This window comes from Arachis hypogaea, chromosome 7 (genome assembly GCF_003086295.3).
Source record: "Arachis hypogaea cultivar Tifrunner chromosome 7, arahy.Tifrunner.gnm2.J5K5, whole genome shotgun sequence".
NCBI lineage: Eukaryota > Viridiplantae > Streptophyta > Magnoliopsida > Fabales > Fabaceae > Arachis > Arachis hypogaea.
Genome location: NC_092042.1, coordinates 27,747,516 through 27,768,944, shown reverse-complemented (window position 1 = coordinate 27,768,944; position 21,429 = coordinate 27,747,516). Strand labels below are relative to the sequence as shown.

General features: G+C 41.4%; 1 non-coding gene across 1 annotated transcript; it reads right to left on the bottom strand.

The window, feature by feature from the left end:
* Positions 1-858: 858 nt before the first annotated feature.
* LOC112704453 (small nucleolar RNA R71) lies at positions 859-966 on the bottom strand. The gene has a single exon (XR_003155077.1). It is a non-coding gene; the product is annotated as a small nucleolar RNA R71 (small nucleolar RNA).
* Positions 967-21,429: the final 20,463 nt, after the last annotated feature.

Here is a 21,429-nt window from a genome sequence, read left to right as displayed (position 1 = left end):
CAAATCTTTTTGATTTCTAATTTCAAAATCTTTTTCAAAAATCACTTTATTTCTTTCCCACTTTCATTTGCGAAAATTAAGTAATGTTTTTCAAAAATGTTTTCAAATTTTTTTTACTTAATTTTCGAAAATCACTTCCCTCCTTCTCACATCCTTCTATTTATGGACTAACACTATCCCTTAATGCAAAATTCGAACTCTATCTCCTTTGATAAGTTCGAATTTTCTACTTCTGTCTTCTACTCTTCTTTTCCTCTGACACTTCAAGGAATCTCTATACTGTGACATAGAGAATTCCACATTTCTTGTTCCCTTCTTATGAGCAGGAGCAAAGACAAAAACATTCTTGTTGAGGCAGACCCTGAACCTGAAAGGACCTTAAAGAGAAAGCTAAGAGAAGCCAAAGCACAACTCTCTTTAGAGGACCTGACCGAATTCTTCAAAGAAGAAGAACACATGGCAGCCGAAAACAACAATGCCAACAATGCAAGGAAGGTGCTGGGTGACTTTACTGCACCTACTCCCGATTTCTATGGGAGAAGCATCTCTATCCCTGCCATTAGAGCAAACAACTTTGAGCTTAAGCCTCAACTAGTTTCTCTAATGCAACAGAATTGCAAGTTCTATGGACTTCCACTGGAAGATCCTCATCAGTTTTTAGCTGAATTCTTGTAAATCTGTGACACAGTCAAGACTAATGGGGTTGACCCTGAGGTTTACAGACTCATGCTATTCCCTTTTACTGTAAGAGACAGAGCTAGGACATGGTTGAACTCTCAACCTAAAGAAAGCCTGGACTCTTGGGAAAAGCTAGTCAATGCCTTCTTGGCAAAGTTCTTTCCACCTCAAAAATTGAGTAAGCTTAGAGTGGAAGTCCAAACCTTCAGACAGAAGGAAGGAGAATCCCTCTATGAAGCTTGGGAAAGATACAAACAATTAATCAGAAAGTGTCCTTCTGATATGCTTTCTGAATGGAGCATCATAGGTATTTTCTATGATGGTCTCTCTGAACTATCCAAGATGTCTTTGGATAGCTCTTCTGGAGGATCTCTTCATCTGAAGAAGACGCCTACTGAGGCTCAAGAACTGATTGAAATGGTTGCAAATAACCAATTCATGTACACTTCTGAAAGAAATCCTGTGAACAATGGGACTAGTCAGAAGAAAGGAGTTCTTGAGATTGACACTCTGAATGCCATTTTGGCTCAGAATAAAATATTGACCCAACAAGTCAATATGATTTCTCAAAGTCTGTCTGGAATGCAAAATGAACCAAGCAGTACTAAGGAAGCTTCATCTGAGGAAGAAGCTTATGATCCTGAGAATCCTTCAATGGAAGAGGTGAATTACATGGGAGAATCCTATGGAAACACCTATAATCCTTCATGGAGGAATCATCCAAATCTTTCATGGAAGGATCAACAGAGACCTCAACAAGGTTTCAATAACAATAATGGTGGAAGAAACAGGTTTAGCAATAGCAAGCCTTTTCCATCATCTTCTCAGCAACAGACAGAGAGTTCTAAGCAGAATAACTCTGACTTAGCAACCATGGTCTCTGATCTAATCAAAACCACTCAAAGTTTCATGACTGAAACTAGGTCCTCCATTAGAAACTTGGAAGGACAAGTGGGTCAGCTGAGCAAGAAAATTACTGAACTCCCTCCTAGTACTCTCCCAAGCAATACAGAAGGAAATCCAAAAGGAGAGTGCAAGGCCATCAACATGGCCAAATTTTGGGAGGAAGAAGAGGCAGTAAACGCCACTGAGGAAGGCCTCACTGGACGTCCACTGACCTCCAATGAGTTCCCCAATGAGGAACCATGGGAATCTGAGGCTCAAACTGAGACCATAGAGATTCCATTGGACTTACTTCTGCCATTCATGAGCTCTGATGAATATTCTTCCTCTGAAGAGGATGAGTATGTCACTGAGGAGCAAGTTGCTAAATACCTTGGAGCAATCATGAAGCTAAATGACAAGTTATTTGGAAATGAGACTTGGGAGGGTGAACCTCCTTTGCTCACCAAAGAACTGGATGACTTGTCTAAGCAGAAACTGCCTCAAAAGAGACAGGATCCTGGGAAGTTTTCAATACCTTGTACCATAGGCACCATGACCTTCAAGAAGGCCTTGTGTGACTTAAGGGTCAAGTGTAAACCTCATGCCTCTCTCTGTAATGGAGAAGTTAGGAATCTCTAAGGTGAAGCTGCAAAAATCTCACTAGAGATGGCAGACAATTCAAGAAAACAAGCTCATGGACTTGTAGAGGATGTTCTGGTTAAAGTTGAAGACCATTACATCCCTACTGATTTCATAGTCCTAGAGACTGGGAAGTGCATGGATGAATCCATCATCCTTGGCAGACCCTTCCTAGCCACAGCAAGGGCTGTGATTGATGTTGATAGAGGAGAGTTGATCATTCAAGTGAATGAAGAATCCTTGGTGTTTAAGGCCCAAGGATATCCCTCTGTCATCATGGAGAGGAAGCATGAAGAGCTTCTCTCAAAACAGAGCCAAACAGAGCCCCCACAGTCAAACTCTAAGTTTGGTGTTGGGAGGCCACAACCAAACTCTAAGTTTGGTGTTGAACCCCCACATTCAAACTCTAAGTTTGGTGTTGGGAGGTTCCAACATGGCTCTGAGTATCTGTGAGGCTCCATGAGAGTCCTCTGTCAAGCTACTGACATTAAAGAAGCGCTTGTTGGGAGGCAATCCAATGTTTTATTTTATCTATTTTATTTTTGTTATTTCCTTTTTTTTTGTAGGTTGATGATCATGAGAAGTCACAAAATCAATGAAAAAAAGCAAAAACAGAATGAAAAACAGGAAGAAAAATAGCACACCCTGGAGGACGCACCCACTGGCGTTTAAACGCCAGTGAGGTTAGCTGTTGGGCGTTTAACGCCCAGTCTGGCACCATTCTGGGCGTTTAACGCCAGAAAGGGGCACCAGACTGGCATTAAACGCCAGAAATGGGCAAGAAGCTGGCGTTAAACGCCAGAAATGGGCACTAGCCCGGTGTTTAACGCCAGAAATGGCACAAAACGTGATTTTGCATGCCATTTGGTGCAGGAATGACTTTTCCTTGACACCTCAGGATCTGTGGACCCCACAGGATCCCCACCTACCCTACCACTCTCTCTCTTCTTCACCCATTCACCAATCACCTCAACACCTCTTCCCCAAAAACCCTTCACCTATCAAATCCCATCTTTCTCTTCACCACTCACATCCATCCTTCATAAAACCCCACCTACCTCACCATTCAAATTCAAACCACTTTCCCACCCAAACCCATCCTCAAATAGCCGAACATCCCTCTCCCCCTCTCCTATATAAACCCTCCTTCACTCCTTCATTTTCACACACCTTAAACACCATTCTTCTCCCCTTCTTGGCCGAATACAAAGCCATTCCCTTTCTCCTCATTTCTTCTTCTTCTACTCTCTTCTTTCTTCTTTTGCTCGAGGACGAGCAAACATTTTAAGTTTGGTGTGGTAAAAGCATTGCTTTTTGTTTTTCCATAACCATTTATGGCATCCAAGGCCGGAGAAACCTCTAGAAAGAGGAAAGGGAAGGCAAAAGCTTCCACCTCCGAGTCATGGGAGATGGAGAGATTCATCTCAAGGGTGCATCAAGACCATTTCTATGAAGTTGTGGCCTTGAAGAAGGTGATCCCCGAGGTCCCTTTTTCACTCAAAAAGGGTGAATATCCGGAGATCCGACATGAGATCCGAAGAAGAGGTTGGGAAGTTCTTACTAACCCCATTCAACAAGTCGGAATCTTGATGGTTCAAGAGTTCTATGCCAATGCATGGATCACTAAGAACCATGATCAAAGTGTGAACCCGAATCCAAAGAATTATCTTACTATGGTTCGGGGGAAATACTTGGATTTTAGTCCGGAAAGTGTGAGGGTGGCGTTCAACTTGCCTATGATGCAAGGAGATGAACATCCTTACACTAGAAAGGTCAACTTTGATCAAAGGTTGGACCAAGTCCTCACAGTCATATGTGAAGAGGGCGCCCAATGGAAGAGAGATTCAAGAGGAAAGCCGGTTCAATTGAGAAGGCATGACCTCAAACCCGTGGCTAGAGGATGGTTGGAGTTTATTCAACGCCCAATCATTCCCACTAGCAACCGGTCCGAAGTTACCATAGACCGGGCTATCATGATCCATAGCATCATGATTGGAGAAGAAATAGAAGTTCATGAGGTTATAGCCCAAGAACTCTATAAGGTGGCGGACAAGTCCTCTACCTTGGCAAGGTTAGCGTTTCCTCATCTCATTTGTCACCTCTGTTATTCAGTTGGAGTTAACATAGAGGGAGACATTCCCATTGATGAGGACAAGCCCATCACTAAGAAGAGGATGGAGCACACAAGAGACCCTACTCATCATGAAATCCCTGAGACTCCTCAAGGGATGCACTTTCCTCCACAAAACTATTGGGAGCAACTAAACACCTCCCTAGGAGAATTGAGTTCCAACATGGGACAACTAAGGGTGGAGCATCAAGAACACTCCATCATCCTCCATGAAATTAGAGAAGATCAAAGAATCATGAGGGAGGAGCAACAAAGACAAGGAAGAGACATTGAGGAGCTCAAGCACTCCATAGGATCTTCAAGAGGAAGAAAGAGCCGCCATCACTAAGGTGGACCCGTTCCTTAATTTCCTTGTTCTTTATTCTTCTGTTTTTCGAATTTTATGCTTATGTTTGTCCATGTTTGTGTCTTGTGATCATTAGTGTCTTAGTGTCTATGCCTTAAAGTTATGAATGTCCTATGAATCCATCACCTTTCTTAAATAAAAAACGTGCTTAAATTGAAAAGGAAAGAATTGCATGAATTTTGAATTTTATAACAGTTTAATTATCTTGATGTGGTGGCAATATTTTTGTTTTCTGAATGTATGCTTAAACAGTGCATATGTATCTTGAATTTGTGGTTCATGAATGTTGGCTCTTGAAAGAATGATGAAAAAGGAGACATGTTACTGAGGATCTGAAAAATCATAAAAATGATTCTTGAAGCAAGAAAAAGCTATGAAAAAAATCGAAAAAAAAAACGAAAAAAAAAGAGAGAAAAGAAAGAAATAAAGTTGTGATCCAAGGCAATAAGAGTGTGCTTAAGAACCCTGGACACCTCTAGTTGGGGACTCTAGCAAAGCTGAGTCACAATCTGAAAAGGTTCACCCAATTATGTGTCTGTGGCATGTATGTATCCGGTGGTAATACTGGAAGACAGAGTGCTTTGGGCCACAGCCAAGACTCAATAAGTAGCTATGTTCAAGAATCATCAGACTTTACTAGGAGAATCAATAACACTATCTGGATTCTAAGTTCCTAAAGAAGCCAACCATTCTGAATTTCAAAGGATAGAGTGAGATGCCAAAACTATTCAGAGGCAAAAAGCTAAAAGCCCCGCTCATCTAATTAATACTGATCTTCATAGATGTTTTTGGGATTCATTGCATATTCTATTCTTTTTATCTTATTTGATTTTCAGTTGCTTGAGGACAAGCAACAATTTAAGTTTGGTGTTGTGATGAGCGGATAATTTATACGCTTTTTGGCATTGTTTTTAGTATGTTTTTGGTACGATATAGTTAGTTTTTAGTATATTTTTATTAGTTTTTAGTTAAAATTCACTTTTCTGGACTCTACTATGAGTTTGTGTGTTTTTCTGTGATTTCAGGTATTTTCTGGCTGAAATTGAGGGACCTGAGCAAAAATCTGATTCAGAGACTGAAAAGGACTGCAGATGCTGTTGGATTCTGACCTCCCTGCACTCGAAGTGGATTTTCTGGAGCTACAGAAGCCCAATTGGCGCGCTCTCAACGGCGTTGGAAAGTAGACATCCTGGGCTTTCCAGCAATATATGATAGTCCATACTTTGCCCAAGATTTAATGGACCAAACCGGCGTTCAAAGTCACCTTCATGATTTCCAGCGTTAAACGCCGGAACTGGCACCTAAATGGGAGTTAAACGCCCAAACTGGCACTAAAGCTGGCATTTAACTCCAAGAAGAGTCTCTACACGAAAATGCTTCATTGCTCAGCCCAAGCACACACCAAGTGGGCCCAGAAGTGGATTTTTATGTCATTTACTCATTTCTGTAAACCTTAGGCTACTAGTTCTCTATAAGTAGGACCTTTTACCATTGTATTTGCAGACTTTGGTAGCTATCTCCATTTTTATGCTATCTTAGATCACTTTGGGAGGCTGGCCATTCGGCCATGCCTAGACCTTGTTCTTATGTATTTTCAACGGTGGAGCTTCTACACACCATAGATTAAAGTGTGGAGCTCTGCTGTACCTCGAGTATTAATGCAATTACTATTGTTCTTCCATTCAATTCCGCTTGTTCTTGTTCTAAGATATCACTTGTTCTTCAACTTGATGAATGTGATGATCCGTGACACTCATCATCATTCTCACCCATGAACAAGGTGACTGACAACCACTTTTGTTCTACAAGCAACCAAGGCTCTAGTGAATATCTCTTGGATTCCTGATTGCACGATGCATGGTTGATCGCCTGACAACCGAGTGCTCGTCTGACAAACGAGCCAACCATTCCGTGAGATCAGAGTCTTCGTGGTATAGGCAAGAACTGATGGCAGCATTCAAGAGAATCAGGAAGGTCTAACCTTGTCTGTGGTATTCTGAGTAGGATTCAATGATTGAATGACTGTGACGTGCTTCAAACTCCTAGCAGGCGGGGCGTTAGTGACAGATGCAAAAGAATCGATGGATTCTATTCCGGCCTGACCGAGAACCGACAGATGATTATCCATGCTGTGACAGAGCATAGGCGACGTAATCACTGAGAGGATGGGAGGTAGCCATTGACAACGGTGAAACCCTACATGAGCTTGCCATGGAAAGGAGTAAGAAGGATTGGATGAAGACAGTAGGAAAGCAGAGAGACGGAAGGGAAGGCATCTTCATGCGCTTATCTGAAGTTCCTACCAATGAATTACATAAGTACCTCTATCTTTATCTTTATGTTTATTTCGTTCATCACCATATCCATTTGAGTTTGCCTGACTAAGATGTACAAGATGACCATAGCTTGCTTCATACTAACAATCTCCGTGGGATCGACCCTTACTCGCGTAAGGTTTATTACTTGGACGACCCAGTGCACTTGCTGGTTAGTTGTGCGAAGTTGTGTAATGCCATGGTATTGAGCTACCAAGTTTTTGGGGTTCATGACCGGGGATTATGAGAGTTGTGAAAAAGTATTGTTCACAATTTCGCGCACCAAGGACTTGGTCCAACCTTTGATCAAAGTTGACCCTTCTAGTGTAAGGGTGTTCATCTCCTTGCATCATGGGTAAGTTGAATGCCAACCTTACATTTTCCGGACAAAAATCTAAGTATTTCCCCCGAACCATTGTAAGCCAATTCTTTGGGTTCGGGTTCACACTTTGATCATGGTTCTTGGTGATCCATGCATTGGCATAGAACTCTTGAACCATTAAGATTCCGACTTGTTGAATGGGGTTGGTAAGAACTTCCCAACCTCTTCTTCGGATCTCATGTCGGATCTCCGGATATTCACTCTTTTTGAGTTTGAAAGAGACCTCAGGGATCACCTTCTTCAAGGCCACAACTTCATAGAAGTGGTCTTGATGCACCCTTGAGATGAATCTCTCCATCTCCCATGACTCGGAGGTGGAAGCTTTTGCCTTCCCATTCCTCTTTCTAGAGGTTTCTCCGGCCTTGGATGCCATAAATGGTTATGGAAAAACAAAAAGCAATGCTTTTACCACACCAAACTTAGGAGGTTTGCTCGTCCTTGAGCAAAAGAAGAAAGAAGAGAGTAGAAGAAGAAGAAATAGAGGAGATGGAGATGGCTTATGGTACAGCCAAAGGTGGAGAAGTAGTGTTTAGGTGGTGTGGAAATGAAGGAGTGAAGATAGGTTTATATAGGGGTGAAGAGAGGGGTAGGGTTTGGCTATGGGAGGGTGGGTTTGGGTGGGAAAGTGGTTTGAATTGGAATGGTGGGTAGCTGTGGTTTTATGAAGGATGGATGTGAGTGGTGAAGAGAAAAATGGGATTTGATAGGTGAAGGGTTTTTGGGGAAGAGATGTTGAGGTGATTGGTGAATGGGTGAAGAAGAGAGAGAGTGGTGGGGTAGGTGGGGATCCTGTGGGGTCCACAGATCCTGAGGTGTCAAGGAAAAGTCATCCCTGCACCAAGTGGCGAGCAAAATTGCTCTCTGTGCCAATTCTGGCATTAAACGCCGGGCTGGTGCCCATTTCTGGCATTTAACGCCAGCTTCTTACCCTTTCCTGGTGTTTAACGCCAGTCTGGTGCCCCTTTCTGGCGTTAAACGCCCAGAATGGTGCCAGACTGGGCGTTAAACGCCCATTTGCTAGCTTCACTGGCGTTTAAACGCCAGCAAGTTCTCCTCCAGGGTGTGCTGTTTTTCTTTCTATTTTTCTTTCTATTTTTGCTTTTTCAATTGATTTTGTGACTTCTCATGATCATCAACCTACAGAAAACATAAAATAACAAAGGAAAATAGATAAAATATAACATTGGGTTGCCTCCCAACAAGCGCTTCTTTAACGTCAGTAGCTTGACAGAGGGCTCTCAATGAGCCTCACAGATACTCAGAGCAATGTTGGAACCTCCCAACACCAAACTTAGAGTTTGAATGTGGGGGTTCAATACCAAATTTAGAATTTGGTTGTGGCCTCCCAATACCAAACTTAGAGTTTGACTGTGGGGGCTCTGTTTGACTCTGTTTTGAGAGAAGCTCTTCATGCTTCCTCTCCATGGTTACAGAGGGATATCCTTGAGCCTTAAACACAAGGGATTCTTCATTCACTTGAATGATCAATTCTCCTCTGTCCACATCAATCACAGCCTTTGCTGTGGCTAGGAAGGGTCTGCCAAGGATGATGGAGTCATCCATGCACTTCCCAGTCTCTAGGACTATAAAATCAGCAGGGATGTAATGGTTTTCAACTTTTACTAGAACATCCTCTACAAGTCCATAAGCTTGTTTTCTTGAGTTGTCTGCCATCTCTACTGAGATTTTTGCAGCTTGCACCTCAAAGATCCCTAGCTTCTCCATTACAGAGAGAGACATGAGGTTTATACTTGACCCTAGGTCACACAGAGCCTTCTTAAAGGTCATGGTGCCTATGGTACAAGGTATTGAGAACTTCCCAGGATCTTGTCTCTTTTGAGGTAATTTCTACCTAGACAAGTCACCCAGTTCTTTGGTGAGCAAAGGGGGTTCATCCTCCCAAGTCTCATTACCAAATAACTTGTCATTTAGCTTCATGATTGCTCCAAGGTATTTAGCAACTTGCTCTTCAGTGACATACTCATCCTCTTCAGAGGAAGAATACTCATCAGAGCTCATGAATGGCAGAAGTAAATCCAATGGAATCTCTATGGTCTCAGTGGGGGCCTCAGATTCCCATGGTTCCTCATTAGGGAACTCATTGGAGGCCAGTGGACGTCCATTGAGGTCTTCTTTAGTGGATTTCACTACCTCTCCCTCCTCTCCAAATTCGGCCATGTTGATGGCCTTGCACTCTCCTTTTGGATTTTCTTCTATGTTGCTTGGAAGAGTACTAGGAGGGAGTTCAGTAATTTTCTTGCTCAGCTGACCCACTTGTGCCTCCAAATTCCTAATGTAGGACCTTGTTTCAGTCATGAAACTTTGAGTGGTTTTGATTAGATCAGAGACCATGGTTGCTAAGTCAGAGTGGCTCTGCTTAGAATTCTCTGTCTGTTGCTGAGAAGATGATGGAAAAGGCTTGCCATTGCTAAACCTGTTTCTTCCACCATTATTGTTGTTGAAACCTTGTTGAGGTCTTTATTGATCCTTCCATGAGAAATTTGGATGATTTCTCCATGAAGAATTATAGGTGTTTCCATAGGGTTCTCCCATGTAATTCACCTCTTCCATTGAAGGGTTCTCAGGATCATAAGCTTCTTCTTCAGATGAAGCATCCTTAGTACTGCCTGGTGCATTTTGCATTCCAGACAGACTTTGAGAAATCAAATTGACTTGCTGAGTCAATATTTTGTTCTGAGCCAATATGGCATTTAGAGTATCAATCTCAAGAATTTCTTTCTTCTGATTCGTCCCATTGTTCACAGAATTCCTTTCAGAAGTGTACATGAATTGGTTATTTGCAACCATTTCAATGAGCTCTTGAGCTTCTGTAGGTGTCTTCTTCAGATGAAGAGATCCTCCAGTAGAGCTATCCAAAGACATCTTGGACAGTTCAGACAGACCATCATAGAAAATACCTATGATGCTCCATTCAGAAAGCATGTCAGAAGGACACTTTCTGATCAATTGTTTGTATATTTCCCAAGCTTCATAGAGGGATTCTCCTTCCTTCTGTCTGAAGGTTTGGACTTCCACTCTAAGCTTACTCAATTTTTGAGGTGGAAAGAACTTTGCCAAGAAGGCATTGACTAGCTTTTCCCAAGAGTTCAGGCTTTCTTTAGGTTGTGAGTCCAACCATATCCTAGCTCTGTCTCTTACAGCAAAAGGGAATAGCATAAGTATGTAGACCTTAGGGTCAACCCCATTGGTCTTGACAGTGTCACAGATTTGCGAGAATTCAGCTAAAAACTGATGAGGATCTTCCAATGGAAGTCCATGAAACTTGCAATTCTGTTGCATTAGAGAAACTAATTGAGGCTTAAGCTCAAAGTTGTTTGCTCCAATGACAGGGATAGAGATGCTTCTCCCATAGAAGTCGGGAGTAGGTACAATAAAGTCACCCAGCACCTTCCTTGCATTGTTGGCATTGTTGTTGTTTTCGGCTGCCATGTCTTCTTCTTTGAAGATTTCTGTTAGGTCCTCTACAGAGAATTGTGCTTTAGCTTCTCTTAGCTTTCGCTTCAAGGTCCTTTCAGGTTCAGGGTCAGCCTCAACAAGAATGCTTTTGTCTTTGCTCCTGCTCATATGAAAGAGAAAAGAACAAGAAAATATGGAATCCTCTATGTCACAGTATAGAGATTCCTTAAGGTGTTAGAGGAAAAGAAAAATAGAAGGAAGAGGTAGAAAATTCGAACTTATCAAGGAAAGATGCAGTTCGAATTGTGCATTGAGGAGGAGTGTTAGTCCATAAATAGAGGGATGTGAGAAGAGGGGAAGAAATTTTTGAAAATAAATTAAAAAGATTTTAAAAATATTTTGAAAAACTTTAATTGATTTTCGAAAACTAAGAGTGGAAGAGAAATCAAGTGATTTTTTGAAAAAGATTTTGAAATTAGAAATCAAAAAGATATGATTGAAAACTATTTTGAAAAAGATGTGATTAAAAATATATGATTGAAAAGATATAGTTTTAAAAAGATATGATTGAGAAGATATGATTTGAAAAACAATTTTAAAAAATTTGATTTTGAAAATTAATGACTTGGCTAACAAGAAAAGATATGATTCATACATTAAACCTTTCTCAACAGAAAAGGCAACATACTTGAAATGTTGAATCAAATCATTAATTGTTAGCAAGTATCTTTGAAAATGGAAAGAAATTGATTTTGAAAAAGATTTGATTGAAAAGATTTGATTTGAAAAAGATTTGATTTTGAAAAATTTTGAAAACCTGAAAAAAATTTGAATTAAAAACAGAATCTTCCCTCTTGTGCCATCCTGGCGTTAAACGCCCAGAATGGTGCACATTCTGGCGTTTAACGCCCAAACCACTACCCTTTTGGGCGTTAAACACCCAGCCAGGTACCCTGGCTGGCGTTTAAATGCCAGTTTGCCCTTCCTCACTGGGCGTTTTGAACGCCCAGCTTTTTCTGTGTAATTCCTCTGCTGTATGTTCTGAGTTTTCAATTCTCTGTATTATTGACTTGAAAAGACACAAATTAAAAATATTTTTTTGGATTTTTAATAATGAGGAATAATCAAAATGCAACTAAAATCAAATAAACAATGCATGCAGGACACCAAACTTAGAAGTTTGTATACTACTGACACTAACAAGTTAAGAATGCATATGACAAACAACAAAAATACTCAAGACAAGAGAATTAAAGATCAGAGTAAGTAAATCATCAGGAACATCTTGAAGATCACTTAAGATACATGAATGAATGCAAGAAGAACAGAAACATGCATTTGACACCAAACTTAACATGAGACTCTAGACTCAACAAGAAACATAAAATATTTTTGGTTTTTATGATTTTGTAATTTTTTTGGATTTTTCAAAAATTAAGTGAAAAAAAAAACAAAGATATCAAAATTCTTAATGAGAATTCCAAGAATCATGCAATATTAGTCTAAAGCTTCAGTCTAAAGGAATTAGACATGGTTAGCCAAGCTTCAGCATGACATTGCATTCAAGAGCTAAATTGATGAAGATCAATCAGCTTTGGTGATTATAAGAACATCACCTTGAAACACTAGAATTCATTCTTAAGAACTCTGAAGATAAATACCTAATCTAAGCAACAAGATGAACTGTCAGTTGTCCAAACTTGAACAATCCCCGGCAACGGCGCCAAAAACTTGGTGCTGTTGCCGGATGGTGGACGAAATTGTGATCACATCAATGTAGTATTCTTTGTTGTTGTATGGAATCATTATTATGGCACTTATGTGTGGACACAACTCCGTTCAACTAACCAGCAAGTGTACTGGGTCGTCCAAGTAATAAACCTTACGTGAGTAAGGGTCGATCCCACAGAGATTGTTGGTATGAAGCAAGCTATGGTCACCTTGTAAATCTCAGTTAGGCAGATTAAATTGGGTTATGGTTTCGAAAATTAAAGAAGAAATAATAAAAGGGATAGAATACTTATGCAGATTCATTGGTGAGAATTTCAGATAAGCATATGGAGATACTGTATGGCTCAAGGACGCCTGCTTTCCCACTGCTTCAACTCAATCTTTCTTACTCCTTTCCATGGCAAGCTGTGTATAGGGGTTCACCATCAGCGGTGGCTACTTTCAATCCTCTCGGGAAAATGATCCTATGCGGCTGTCACTCGCATGGCTAATCGTCTGGAGGCATCACCCATGGTTGATGACTACATCCCATCCTCGCAGTGAAAACTACGCTCACGTGCTCTGTCACAGCACGGCTACTCACTGGTTGGTTCCCGCGCCTACTGGAATAGAATCCCTTGATTCTTTTGCGTCTGTCACTAACGCCCAGCACTTGCGAGTTTGAAGCATGTCACAGTCATTCATTACCGGAATCCTACTCGAAATACCACAGACAAGGTTAGACTTTCTGGATTCCCAGGATCCTACTCGGAATACCACAGACAAGGTGAGACTTTCCGGATCCTCATAAATGCCGCCATCTATCTAGCTTATACCACGAAGATTCTGTTGGAGAATTGGTGCACGAAATTGCAATCACACTTTTGCAACCCCGCGCAACTAACCAGCAAGTGCACTGGGTCGTCCAAGTAATACCTTGCGTGAGCAAGGGTCGATCCCACGGAGATTGTCGGCTTGAAGCAAGCTATGGTTATCTTGTAAATCTTAGTCAGGATGTCAGAAATTATCAGGATTGATTGTGAAAAGCAAAAGAACATGAAATGATTACTTGTTTTGCAGTAATGGAGAATAGGTTGAGGTTTGGAGATGCTCCATCTTCTGAATCTCTGCTTTCCTACTGTCTTCTTCTTCAAACACGCAAGTCTCCTTCCATGGCAAGCTATATGTAGGGTTTCACCGTTGTCAATGGCTACCTCCCATCCTCTCAGTGAAAACGATTGCATATGCTCTGTCACAGCACGCGGAATTCATCTGTCGGTTCTCGGTCAGGCCGGAATAGAATCCAGTGATTCTTTTGCGTCTGTCACTAACGCCCCGCCTGCTAGGAGTTTGAAGCTCATCACAGTCACTCAATCATTGAATCCTACTCAGAATACCACAGACAAGGTTTAGACCTTCCGGATTCTCTTGAATGCCGCCATCAGTTCTAGCTTATACCACGAAGATTCCGATTAAAGAATCCAAGAGATAACTACTTAATCTAAGGTAGAACGGAGGTGGTTGTCAGGCACACGTTCATAGTTGAGAATGATGATGATTGTCACGGATCATCACATTCATCCGGGTTGAGAACAAGTGTTATCTTAGAATGGAAGCAAGCATGATTGAATGAGAAACAGTAGTAATTGCATTAATCCATCAAGACACAGCAGAGCTCCTCACCCCCAACCATGAGGTTTAGAGACTCATGCCATGGAAAGTACACAAAGAAAGGTGTAAAGTGTCATGAGGTACAGATACCATGTCAAATGATCCTATTAATAGTAAACTAGTAGCCTAGGGTATACAGAGATGAGTAAATGACTTAAAAATCCACTTCCGGGCCCACTTGGTGTGTGCTTGGGTTGAGCAATGAAGCATTTTCGTGTAGAGACCTTTTCTGGAGTTAAACGCCAGCTTTCATGCCAGTTTGGGCGTTTAACTCCAAGTTTCATGCCAGTTCCAGCGTTAAACGCTGGAATTTCTGAGGCCGAATTGCTACGCCGGTTTGGGCCATCAAATCTTGGGCAAAGTATGGACTATCATATATTGCTGAAAAGCCCAGGATGTCTACTTTCCAACGCCGTTGAGAGCGCACCAATTGGGCTTCTGTAGCTCCAGAAAATCCATTTCGAGTGCAGGGAGGTCAGAATCCAACAGCATCTGCAGTCCTTTTTGGTCTCGGAATCAGATTTTTGCTCAGAACCCTCAATTTCAGCCAGAAAATACCTGAAATCATAGAAAAACACACAAACTCATAGTAAAGTCCAGAAAAGTGAATTTTAGCTAAAAACTAATAAAAATATACTAAAAACTAACTAGATTACACTAAAAACAATGCCAAAAAGCATACAAATTATCCGCTCATCACAACACCAAACTTAAATTGTTGCTTGTCCCCAAGCAACTGAAAATCAAAATAGGATAAAAAGAAGAGAATATACTATAGACTCCAAAATATCAAGGAAACTTAGCTCCAATTAGATGAGCGGGACTAGTAGCTTTTTGCCTCCGAACAGTTTTGGCATCTCACTCTATCCTTTGAAGTTCAGAATGATTGGCATCTATAAGAACTCAGAACTCAGATAGTGTTATTGATTCTCCTAGTTAAGTACAATGATTATTGAACATAGCCAGTGTATGAGTCTTGGCTGTGGCCCAAAGCACTCTGTCTTCCAGTATTACCACCGGATACATACATGCCACAGACACATAATTGGGTGAACCTTTTCAGATTGTGACCCAGCTTTGCTAGAGTCCCCAATTAGAGGTGTCCAGGGTTCTTAAGCACACTCTTGTTGCCTTGGATCACAACTTTATTTCCTTCTTTTTCTTTTTCTTTTCTCTTCTTTTTTTTTTTCGAAAATATTTTTTTTTGTATCCACTGCTTTTTCTTGCTTCAAGAATCAATCTAATGATTTTTAGATCTTCAATACAGTTCTCTTTTTCCTCATTCTTTCAAGAGCCAACAATTTTAACATTCTCAAAACAACAAATTCAAGAGACATATGCACTGTTCAAGCATTCATTCAGAAAACAAAAAGTATTGTCACCACATCAAGCTAATTCAACTAGTTTCAAGGATAAATTTCGAAATCCTGTACTTCTTGTTCTTTTGTGATTAAAGCATTTTTCATTTAAGAGAGGTGATGGATTCATAGGACATTCATAGCTTTAAGGCATAAAATTTCAATTTTATTAACTATGAATTAAGAACAAGACTCAAAAATAGATATAAGACTAAAAAAATAAAAATAGAAAACAAAACAAAAGAAAAAGAAAACGCAAGAACATAGGCTCCTAATGATAGAGATTTTCACAGAGTTAGGACTCAACAACCTTGATTTTGAGAAGTGGATGCTCCCTCAGCTTGAGAGGAGAGCTTTTGGCGTTTCAACTCTTGGAGTTCACGCCCCTGCTTCTCTTGTTCCTTCAGCAATTTGCAGAGCATGCAGTTCTGATTCTGCTGTTCTTCCTTCAGTTGCTCCATAGTCTCTTGCAACTTGGTGATAGATGCTTCTAGGCTGGTCCAGTAGTCAATTCTTGGGAATTCAGGGAGGAATTCCTGCGCCCTCCTCTTGATAGAGTTGTCTTGCACTTGTCCTTCCATTGACTTCTTGGTGATTGGGTGTTCAATGGGTATGAACTCATCTACTCCCATCTTCACCCCAGCCTCTTTACAGAGCAAGGAGATCAGGCTTGGATAAGCCAATTTGGCTTCAGTGGAATTCTTATTTGCAATTGTGTAGATCTCACAAGCAATCACATGATGGACCTCCACTTCTTTTCCAAGCATAATGCAATGAATCATCACTGCTCTCTTGATGGTGACCTCAGAACGGTTGCTAGTGGGCAATATGGAACGCCCAATAAAGTCTAGCCAACCTCTTGCAATTGGTTTGAGGTCTCCCCTCTTGAGTTGGTTTGGGACACCCTTTGAATTGGTTATCCACTTAGTCCCAGGGAGGCATATATCCTCTAGAACTTGATCCAACCCTTTATCTACTCTCACCATCCTCCTATTGAAGGAATCAGGATCATCTTGCAGTTGAGGTAGTTTGAAGATTTCTCTTATTTTGTCCAGATGGAAGTACATAACTTTCCCTCTGACCATGGTTCTGTAGGTATGGTAAGCAGTTCCAGTCATTCTTTGCTTATCTGTTAGCCACAGATTAGAGTAGAATTCCTGAACCATGTTCCTTCCAACCTTTATTTCAGGATTGGTCAGAACTTCCCATCCTCTGTTTCGAATTTGCTCTTGGATCCCCGGATATTCATCTTCTTTCAGATCAAATTTAACTTCCGGGATCACTGACCTCAGACCCATTATTTTGTGATAATGGTCTTCATGTTCTTTGGTTAAGAACTTCTCTTGATTCCAAAGATTCTTTGGATTATTTTCTTTCTTTCCTCTTAAATTGGTTTGTTTTCCTTTAGGAGCCATGATCTTGACGAATCTTGGCTTAGTGATCACGGAAAAGCACACCAAACTTAGAGGTTTGCTTGTCCTCAAGCAAAAAGAAAAGAAAGAAGAGAAGAGAGAGAGAGAGAAAGAGGAAATTCGAATGGTGTGGGGAATGAGGGGTGGCAAACGTGTATTTATAGAGTGGGGGGAGAGATTTTCGAAAAAAAGAAAAATTTGAAAGGAGATTTGAGGAGATATGGAAAGAAATTGAAAGAAGGGTGAGTTTTTGAACAAAATTTGGGAATGATTTGAAGAATGATTTTAAATTTTGAAAATTTGAAAGTGAATAATAAGAGATTGAAATGTATTTTTGTAGAAAAATATGGGTGAGAAAAGGAAAGTTTGAAAAAATCTGATTTGAAAACAAAATTGTGGTCCCCCAACCTTTCTGGCGTTAAACGCCCAGAATGGCACCCATTCTGGCATTTAACGCCCATTTGGTGCCCCTTTTAGGCGTTTAACGCCCAGCCAGGTGCCCTGGCTGGCGTTAAACGCCAGAAATCCTTTATCACTGGGCGTTTTTCTGAACGCCCAGGATGCTGCACACCTGGCGTTAAACGCCCAGAATGGTGCCTATTCTGGCGTTTAACGCCCAAAATGGCACCATTCCTGGCGTTAAACGCCCAGAATGGCACCCATTCTGGCGTTTAACGCCCAAAATGCCCCTTACTGGCGTTTTTTCGCCAGTAAGTTCTTTTTCTCTGCTTTTTGAGCTGAATCCTTCTGTAATTCTGTGAATTCCTTCATTTTTGATACTTGCCTCTGTAAGAACAATTCATACAACTTCCTAATGACTGGGTTGCCTCCCAGCAAGCGCTTCTTTACTGTCTTTAGCTGGACTTTCACTGAGAATCACTCAAGTCTCAGTTTTGAGCATTCCTGCTCAAAATTGCCTTCAAGATAATGTTTGATTCTCTGTCCATTAACAATGAACTTTTTGTCAGAATCTATATCCTGAAGCTCAACACATCCATATGGTGACACTCCTGTAATCACGTACGGACCCCTCCACCGGGATTTGAGTTTTCCTGGAAACAGTCTAAGCCTAGAGTTGAAGAGCAGGACTTTTTGTCCTGGCTCAAAGACTCTGGTTGACAACTTCTTGTCATGCCATTTCTTTGCCTTTTCCTTATAAATTTTTGCATTTTCAAAGGCATTGAGTCTGAACTCGTCTAGCTCATTTAGCTGGAGCAGTCTTTTTTCACCGGCTAACTGTGCATCCATGTTTAGGAATCTGGTTGCCCAGTAGGCTTTATGTTCCAGTTCCACAGGCAAATGACAGGCCTTCCCATACACCAGTTGGTATAGAGAGGTTCCTATAGGAGTCTTGAATGCTGTTCTGTATGCCCACAGAGCATCATCCAAGCTCTTTGCCCAATCCTTTCTTCGGGCTACCACAGTCCGTTCCAGGATTCTTTTTAGCTCTCTGTTAGAGACTTCAGCTTGCCCATTTGTCTGTGGATGATATGGAGTTGCCACTTTGTGGCTAATTCCATATCTAACCATAGCAGAGTATAGCTGTTTGTTACAGAAATGAGTGCCTCCGTCACTGATTAATACTCTGGGAACACCAAATCTACTGAAGATGTTTTTCTGGAGGAATTTCAGCACGGTCTTGGTATCATTAGTGGGTGTAGCAATTGCTTCTACCCACTTAAATACATAGTCCACTGCCACCAGAATGTAAGTGTTTGAGTATGATGGTGGGAATGGTCCCATGAAGTCAATTCCCCATACATCAAACAATTCTGTCTCTAATATCCCTTGTTAAGGCATGGCATATCCATGAGGCAAGTTGCCAACTCTTTGGCAACTGTCACAGTTACGCACAAACTCTCGGGAATCTTTATAGAGAGTAGGCCAGTAGAAGCCACATTGGAGGACTTTAGTGGCTGTTCGCTCACTTCCAAAATGTCCTCCATACTGTGATCCATGGCAATGCCGTAGGATCCTTTGTGCTTCTTCTCTGGGTACACATCTCGGATCACTCCGTCAGCACATCTCTTAAAGAGATATGGTTCATCCCAGAGGTAGTACTTGGCATCTGAAATTAATTTCTTTCTCTGCACGTAGCTGTACTCTTTGGGTATGAACCTCACAGCTTTATAATTTGCAATATCTGCAAACCATGGAGCTTCCTGAATGGCAAAGAGTTGCTCATCTGGAAAAGTCTCAGAGATCTCAGTAGAAGGGAAGGACGCCCCAGCTACTGGTTCTATTCGGGACAGATGATCAGCTACTTGGTTCTCTGTCCCTTTTCTGTCTCTTATTTCTATATCAAACTCTTGCAGAAGCAACACCCATCTTATGAGCCTGGGTTTTGAATCCTGCTTTGTGAGTAAGTATTTAAGAGCAGCATGGTCAGTGTACACAACCACTTTGGACCCCACTAGATAGGATCTAAACTTGTCAATGGCATAGACCACTGCAAGTAACTCTTTTTCTGTGGTTGTGTAGTTCTTCTGTGCATCATTTAGAACACGGCTGGCATAGTAAATGACGTGCAGAAGCTTGTTATGCCTCTGTCCCAACACTACACCAATGGCATGGTCACTGGCATCACACATTAATTCAAATGGCAATGTCCAATTTGGTGCAGAGATGACTGGTGCTGTGACCAGCTTAGCTTTCAGGGTCTCAAATGCTTGCAGACACTGTGTGTCAAACACAAATGGTGTGTCTGTAGCTAACAGGTTACTCAGAGGTTTTGCAATTTTCGAAAAATCCTTTATAAACCTTCTGTAGAATCTTGCATGCCCCAGAAAACTTCTGATTGCCTTAACATTGGCAGGTGGTGGTAATTTTTCAATTACCTCTACCTTTGCCTTATCCACTTCTATCCCCCTGCTTGAAATTTTGTGCCCAAGGACAATCCCTTCAGTCACCATAAAGTGACATTTCTCCCAGTTTAAAACCAGGTTAGTCTCTTGGCATCTTTTCAGGACAAGGGCTAGGTGATTAAGACAGGAGCTGAATGAGTCTCCATATACTGAGAAGTCATCCATGAAGACTTCCAGAAATTTCTCTACCATATCTGAGAAGATAGAGAGCATGCACCTCTGAAAGGTTGCAGGTGCATTGCACAGACCAAAAGGCATCCTCCTATAGGCAAACACGCCAGAAGGGCAAGTGAATGCTGTTTTCTCTTGGTCCTGAGGATCTACTGCAATTTGGTTGTAGCCTGAATAGCCATCCAAAAAGCAGTAATAATCATGGCCATCTAGTCTTTCTAGCATTTGGTCTATGAATGGTAAAGGAAAATGATCCTTTCTGGTGGCTGTATTGAGCCTTCTGTAGTCAATACACATGCGCCACCCTGTGACTGTCCTTGTAGGAACCAGTTCATTTTTTTCATTATGAACCACTGTCATGCCTCCCTTTTTGGGAACAACTTGGACAGGGCTCACCCAGGGGCTATCAGAAATAGGATAAATAATCCCAGCCTCTAGTAATTTAGTGACCTCTTTCTGCACCACCTCCTTCATGGCAGGATTTAGCCTCCTCTGTGGTTGGACCACTGGTTTGGCATTATCCTCCAATAGGATCTTGTGCATGCATCTAGCTGGGCTAATGCCATTAAGATCACTTATAGACCACCCAAGAGCTGTCTTGTGTGTCTTTAGCACTTGAATCAGTGCTTCCTCTTCCTGTGAATCTAAAGTAGAGCTTATAATCCCTGGAAAAGTTTCACCCCCTCCCAGAAATGCGTATTTCAGGGATGGTGGTAGTGGTTTGAGTTCAGGTTTGGGAGGCTTATCCTCCTCCTGAGGAATTTTCAAAAATTCCTTTGCTTCCTCTAGTTCTTCCTGATCAGGTTGAGCATCTTTGAAGATGTCCTCAAGCTCTGATTCTAGGCTCTCAGCCATATTGATCTCTTCTACCAGAGAGTCAATAATGTCAGCGCCCATGCAGTCATTTGGTGTGTCTGGATGCTGCATGGCTTTTACAGCATTCAACTTGAACTCATCCTCATTGACCCTCAAGGTTACTTCCCCTTTTTGTACATCAATGAGAGTTCGTCCAGTTGCTAGGAAAGGTCTTCCTAGAATGAGAGTTGCACTCTTGTGCTCCTCCATTTCCAGCACTACAAAGTCAGTGGGAAAGGCGAATGGCCCAACCTTGACAATCATGTCCTCAATTATGCCTGATGGGTATTTAATGGAGCCATCAGCAAGTTGGAGGCATATCCGGGTTGGTTTGACTTCTCCAGTCAACCCAAGCTTTCTGATAGTGGATGCAGGTATTAGATTGATGCTTGCTCCAAGATCACATAGGGCTATCTTGGTGCAGGCACCTTCTAATGTGCATGGTATCATAAAGCTTCCTGGATCTTGAAGCTTTTCTGGTAAGCTCTTTAAAATGACTGCACTGCATTCTTCAGTGAGAAACACTTTTTCAGTTTCTCTCCAATCCTTCTTATGACTTAAGATCTCTTTCATGAACTTAGCATAAGAAGGTATT